Below are 7,586 nucleotides of genomic sequence, written 5' to 3'. Positions count from 1 at the left end.
CGATCTGAGGCTAATTGAGGTCGATCAGAAGAACTTCCACTAGAAACCGAACCAGGAAAATGTTTAACTTTCCAAAAGAGTGGAGGACGGAAGCAGAAGGCGAAGAGTTTCAGCAGTTCAGGTGTGAACGAAGCAGCCGGGCTGTGATTGGTCGGCCTGTCCTGCTGAGGCCTCCTGCCTGGATGGCACCTGGAGACGATCTTCACCATTAAGTTGAGACCGTGAAGCAGATCAAACTGCCTCACTGTGTCTGTCTGACTCTGTGAGAAGATTCTCTGTCAGAAAAGGTCAAACCGACAGAGAATCTAGTGAATATTGTCGCAGTTTTGGCACTGATGGTCGACTGCAGATCCATATTTGAAACTGCTTGAGCCTGTCAGACACTGATGCTTAAATAACTTGTTGCTATGGTGACTTAATAGGCTTAGAGAGAAAGAGAACAATGCACAGTGACTTTTTGCTTTGGCTTTTGCTAGAAAGGGAGACATGCAAAGTCTGTGGCCTATTCAAAACACGCTCATTACATTGTTTTTACACAAAGCCATTCTTGGATAATGAGATTTTACTCAGTTCTGCATTTTGAGCTGTTTTATGGAGTTTTGTCCAAATAAATACAAATAAGTTGTGTCACATGAAAATGGCTGCAAACAGATGCACAACTATACAACCATACGTGTTTGAAAAGCAGAAGTGGAGCCTCCTGTACGACCGACAAGAATGCAGCAAATGGCTTCTGGTTTATTTTCCAGCAGCCATAGTACAGCGCATAAAAAGTGTGTTGAAGCACTGCTTAGGTTGCTAGGTAACGGGTGGAACTCCACTGGGGTTGCTAGGTAACGGGTGGAACTCCACTGGGGTTGCTAGGTAACAGGTGAAACTCCACTGGGGTTGCTAGGTAATGGGTGGAACTCCACTGGGGTTGCTAGGTAATGGGTGGAACTCCACTGGGGTTGCTAGGTAACGGGTGGAACTCCACTGGGGTTGCTAGGTAACGGGTGGAACTCCACTGGGGTTGCTAGGTAACAGGTGAAACTCCACTGGGGTTGCTAGGTAATGGGTGGAACTCCACTGGGGTTGCTAGGTAATGGGTGGAACTCCACTGGGGTTGCTAGGTAACGGCGCAGTGCCTGTCGAATGCAACTGAACAATAGGCATGTTTTTGAAATGACTCATTTTCCAGACACGAAGAAACGTAGATTTTCAGAATCAGTAGAAACCCAAATGTAATACAAAAATGTGCAAAATGTGAATTTTTGCATTATAGATCGTCTTTTAATCCAAACGTTACTTTGCCAAACATTCAAAAAAACGAAAAGAGGAGGAAGTGAGCAGGTAACATAAATAAACAGCAAGATGATAAAACCGTATGACTGAAAATAAAACTGAAGTTTGACGGATGCAGAAGCCTGAATGTTGGAGCCGAGTTACATTTCGAGCTTCATCAGCTGGAGGATAAACTGAATCCTGGACGACGAGCATCTGGGACCGAAGCCTCTGGAGGGAAAACCTTCAGGAAAACACCAGAAACAACCAGGAGCAGAAATGAGCTGAGATCAGAATAAACATGCAGGAGGTTGAGACGTCAAAGCAGGAATATGGTTTCTGTCATCCTGTCATTCCTAGTTAAATAAGAATAAAACAGCATTTCAGCTCCCGTGTGATTATAATCTATATTTATTTTAAAAAATTTAAATAAAAGGATGATTTTGTGACCCAAATGATTGATTTTATGCTTCAGATAAAATTGACAAAAATTAGCAACCAGTAACCCTTAAAAGCCCACCCCCGTTACCTAGCAACCCCAGAAGAATTCTGCCCCGTTACCTAGCAACCCCAGCGGAGTTCCAGCACTTTTGGTCAGCTGTTCAATTTCTGCTTGAAAACACAAACTTGTGTTTTATCGTTGATTTTACCATCCAGAAACAAAATCTTCAGAATATTTTATAAACACAATACAAAAAAAAAATATTTGAACAAATTAAAATATGATGTTTTGTGAGGTAGAGTTGAGAAACTGCAATTTTCAGAAAAAATAAAATTTCAAGAGGGAATTTAAAACTAAAGTATTGATCTGATTCTGACACCGACTCTGTCAACTTCATTGGTGTTTTGGATCGATCCGCCCAACTCGACTTCCTGATTGTTTCCACTAAACATCACAGGTTGTGTTGTTAAATAAACTTCGCGGTTCCACTCTAAAAAAAACTGTTTAAACTTTTTAACACTCAAAAGATTTTTGTGAAAACATACATTTTCCGCTGTAATAATAAGAATTTTCTCCATAGTGTCTCTGCAGGTAACTTTAAACATTTTACATCAAAAAGTTATCAAGTTAATTAACATTTAATGAGTGGGAGTTGATGTAGGTTTTGCAGTGAACAAAGGCTCTGACAGGCGTTCGCTCACCTGCCTGACTGAAAGTGCCTTTAATGGCTGATTTGCCGACGGGAACCTGCTCCCCGCGGCTTCATGAAGGTCCAGCTGCCGTCCGGCTGAGCGACGTTTGGTTCAAAGCTCCTGGATGAAAGACGTGTTAATTGGCTGGTAAAATTATACAGCGGCGGTTATTTAACTGCTGCTCAAAAAAAACCTGAAAAATTAACATTTGCCAGTTTCCAGGCTGAAATCTCTGGTTGTAACGTCATATTTCACTGTTATATCAGATTTTAAACTGCTTTTATTTGCTATTTCCAGATTTCATCTGTTCATTTTTTTATTTGAATGTTTCAGATCATGAAGCCAATATCAATAGCAAACAAAAAAATGTTTTTTAGTCATGATTTCATTATAAGCAAAAACTATTCAAGCCACATTTCTGCTAATAGCAGCTCGCTAGCATTCCTGCTAGCTTTGAAAACATTTAGCGCTCTTAGCTAACCCTAATTAAAATGTCCTGTGTGAATCCTAAAGCTATAATCTTTTTAAACTTTCACTTGAATAAAGTTCAATAATAGAAAAGCAAACTTTTTTTTTAGCTTTAGTTTCTGCTAAGTACCATTTTGGTGTACTAGCTTTAGCATTAGCGGAACAGTTTATGATTAGCACTAATAAAGCTAATTTATTAGTTAATCTGTGTGAAACAGGATTAGATGAAGCTTTTTTTTACTGCCCAGTTTGCAGAAATGAACCTTTGACCTCTGACCTGGATGTGACTCGTGTGAATATGGAGATCATGCAGTCTGAGAGCGAGCGATGCTCCATGAGGCATTTATTAGCCGTGTGTTTAGACGCTAATGAAAGCCTTTTGACCTGCGTCTCATCCGACAGGCCGAGACAAATCCAGTCCGACGTTTACGTCACACCTTCTTTTCCCTGAAGAGCCTCAGAGGAGTCTGTGTTTGGGAACAATGGAGGTTTTTACAGTAACCAGGCCTCCCAGGAGGAAAATGACGGGTGTTTTCCTTCACAGATGCTCCTTTTCAAGCAGACAATCGGTGGTGCATGGATGGATTTTTAGCTGCCGATCTTTCTTCTTCCCTTCACTGAGCTCTTTAAGGTTGATTGACAAGAAAAAAATAACATAAAAACTCCAATACTTTGCTTTTATTCAATGATTTCCTCAAAAGAAGCAACATCACTTTTCTCTCTTCAGCCGCAAATAAACTGGATGTTTCATCTATTGGCAAGAAACTAAATTTAAAATGATGCGTCTGTTAAAGTCTTAATGTGAAATTACATAAAGTTCAGTTTTCATAACTCTAATCCGTTTTTGATTTTCTGATTTCCCTCCACAGTTTCTCAAAACTAGTTGGACTTTGGTTGCATTATGTAACTTTTATGGGGAACTATTATGCAAAATTGACATTTTGGGCCTTTTTCATGGATCCGTTTGTGTCTTTAATGCTTCTAAACACAAAAGCTGCTGATTCTTGGCAACGAATTTTCTGTCTGGAAAACGAGTCGCTTCAAAAACCTCCTAATAGTAAAGCCACGCTGCGCCGTTACCTAGCAACTCCAGTGGAATTCTTCCAGTTACCTAGCAACCAGAGCTGAATTCCAGCATGTTTGGTGAGCTGGTCTTGTCTCTGTATTTGCTGTACAATGGCTGCTGGAAGAGATGAGTGTTTTGTTGTTGAGTTGCCACCCAGAAATCACTTGCTGCATTCTTGTCGGTTGTGCAGGAGGCTCCACTTCTGCTTTTCAAAGATGTACGGCCGTGTAATTGAGAATCTGTCTGCCTGCGGAGATTTTTACATGCAAGCATAAACGTTGAGTTGGGGGACGTGGACAGCAGCAGATTATTTAGATTTAAAGTGACAAGAGGCCATAAAATCTCATTAGCTAAGAGTTTAACGATCAGGTTTTGTATAGGCCACCCCAACCTGTTCAAAGTGACTCATCGTTTTGCTTTAATTTGTTTAAACTCTCTCTCCTAACCAAAATGACAAAACAAGCAGTTAGATTAAGAAGAGATTGTTGAAACAGAAATGATCAATCAGTGGTTTCCTTGGAATAAAAACAGTTTTGGTCAGAAACATCCAGATTTCCTCCTGGTCCACAAACGTAACGGCTTTAAAGTTCAAACATGGAGGCACTTCCACACATCACGATGATCGTAGCATCGCCACCGTCTAATTTCCCCGATCGTCACGGCGTCGTGCTGTAAGCACAGAGATACTGAGCGTGAGAGCTGAGCGGCGCCACGGCGGCGGCTGACTGGAAATGAATGTGGCAGCCGGAGGGCTGCGGGGCTGCCCCGGCTCAGGGTCGCCATCTGATGACCTTGTGCTGCCTGCCGTGGAAAGCGGATCTGACAGCGCGGCGCCCCGAGGCCACGGACACACGTCTGAGCCCAGATCGCCACCAGGACGCCACCGACCCGCCGCTGACAGGAACCAGCAGCAGGACGACCACCGGGAGGCGACGAACCGTTAAGATCAACACTTTGCTGGACAATTAAACAATTAGAGCCTTTTTGATGTGCAGATTATCTGTTTACTGTAACTTATAAAAGACGAGATTTGACCAAATTCACTAAAACAAATGACTGATAATGAAACATTTGGACCTGTTGTTATGGTAACAAATTTAACTGGATGATAAACGATTATATTGTTGCTTTGATATCATTTTGTGTTAATAAAAAGGTATAATAATGAAAAAACACATTGTCAAGATCAATAAACTTTAAATTCTCATGAACTTTTAAGAACAGAACAGTTTGAATATCTAAAATAAATAAAATGGATAAAATGAATTATGAACTTTGTAAACAAAAATAATACAAACCTGTTACGAAGCGTCAGAAAATATTAACAGTGGATCCACTGGCTTTGCAACAAAAGGCTGCAATTAGCCTGTTAGCAAGATTAGCGACAAAGAAGAGAATTAGCTCTGATTCTTCTCTATGTCTAAAAAGTCTTGGCTAATCTAAGCTAGCATTAGCCTGCCAAACCTAGGCTAACAGGCTACAGATTAGCTGCAATTAGCCTGTTAGCAAGATTAGCGACAAAGAAGAGAATTAGCTCTGATTCTTCTCTATGTCTAAAAAGTCTTGGCTAATCTAAGCTAGCATTAGCCTGCCAAACCTAGGCTAACAGGCTACAGATTAGCTGCAATTAGCCTGTTAGCAAGATTAGCGACAAAGAAGAGAATTAGCTCTGATTCTTCTCTACGTCTAAAAAGTCTTGGCTAATCTAAGATACCAATAACCTGCCAAACCTAGGCTAACAGGCTACATATTAGCTGCAATTAGCCTGTTAGCAAGATTAGCGACAAAGAAGAGAATTAGCTCCGATTCTTCTCTATGTCTAAAAAGTCTTGGCTAATCTAAGCTAGCAATAGCCTGCCAAACCTAGGCTAACAGGCTACAGATTAGCTGCAATTAGCCTGTTAGCAAGATTAGCGACAAAGAAGAGAATTAGCTCTGATTCTTCTCTATGTCTAAAAAGTCTTGGCTAATCTAAGCTAGCATTAGCCTGCCAAACCTAGGCTAACAGGCTACAGATTAGCTGCAATTAGCCTGTTAGCAAGATTAGCGACAAAGAAGAGAATTAGCTCTGATTCTTCTCTACGTCTAAAAAGTCTTGGCTAATCTAAGATACCAATAACCTGCCAAACCTAGGCTAACAGGCTACATATTAGCTGCAATTAGCCTGTTAGCAAGATTAGAAATAAAGAAGAAAATTAGCTCTGATTCTTCTCTATGTCTAAAAAGTCTTGGCTAATCTAAGCTAGCATTAGCCTGCCAAACCTAGGCTAACAGGCTACAGATTAGCTGCAATTAGCCTGTTAGCAAGATTAGCGACAAAGAAGAGAATTAGCTCTGATTCTTCTCTACGTCTAAAAAGTCTTGGCTAATCTAAGATACCAATAACCTGCCAAACCTAGGCTAACAGGCTACATATTAGCCTAGCCTGTTTGAATACAACAAAATAAAATTAAAAAAAAAACATTATGAGAATAATGTCATAATAATATGAGTTTTTAATGTAATATAACTTTATTCTCATTTTATTACGACTTTATACTTGTAATAAAAACATCCTCATTTTGGCCCCGTCGTCATATTTTACCTCTCAGCCATCAGCATTTAAATCTAAACCTGTGATCTTCAGATGTGCTTTAAAACTTTATTATTCGCTCCCTAGAACTGAAATTAGACGAATGTTTAGCCTCAAGATGTGAAAAGACAAACTCCCACTCGCTCCGTCTCGTGTGATTGGCACTCAGATTTAGCCGTGTGGGTTCAGAGCTAAAGGGCTCTCAGCAGCTTTTAGCTCTGAGTCACAAAATGAGATGAAAAGAATCATTTTGATCAGGAGCAGAAAATTTACAGGTTTCCCTCCATAATGGCATCATTAATATCATCACCAGGATTTCAATGAGATCCTGAAGCGTCATTATCACAACCATCGTCTCCAGCGCTGATTGTCATCAGCTCTCATCAGCTGTAGTGCTTATCGTCTGTCCAACATGGCAACCGGCTTCAGCTTTTATCGTCCCTCAAACATGGCAACCGACTTTAGCACTTATCGTCCCTCCAACATGGCAACCGGCTTCAGCTTTTAGTGTCCCTCCAACATGGCAACCGGCTTCATCATTTATCGTCCCTCCAACATGGCAACCGGCTTCGGCACTTATCGTCCCTCCAACATGGCAACCGGCTTCAGCTTTTAGCGTCCCTCCAACATGGCAACCGGCTTCAGCTTTTATCGTCCCTCAAACATGGCAACCGACTTTAGCACTTATCGTCCCTCAAACATGGCAACCAGCTTCAGCGCTTATCGTCCGTCCAACATGGCAACCGGGTTCAGCTTTTATCGTCCCTCCAACATGGCAACCGGCTTCATCATTTATCGTCCCTCCAACATGGCAACCGGCTTCGGCACTTATCGTCCCTCCAACATGGCAACCGGCTTCAGCTTTTATCGTCCCTCCAACATGGCAACCGGCTTCGGCACTTATCGTCCCTCCAACATGGCAACCGGCTTCAGCTTTTATCGTCCCTCCAACATGGCAACCGGCTTCAGCTTTTATCGTCCCTCCAACATGGCAACCGACTTCAGCACTTATCGTCCCTCAAACATGGCAACCAGCTTCAGCGCTTATCGTCCGTCCAACATGGCAACCGGGTTCAGCCTTTA

This window comes from Poecilia reticulata, chromosome 12, assembly GCF_904066995.2.
Source record: "Poecilia reticulata chromosome 12, P_reticulata-male-v2, whole genome shotgun sequence".
Taxonomy (NCBI): Eukaryota; Metazoa; Chordata; class Actinopteri; order Cyprinodontiformes; family Poeciliidae; genus Poecilia; species Poecilia reticulata.
The sequence above is the reverse complement of the archived record's forward strand: the minus strand, read 5'-3'. Positions refer to the sequence as shown.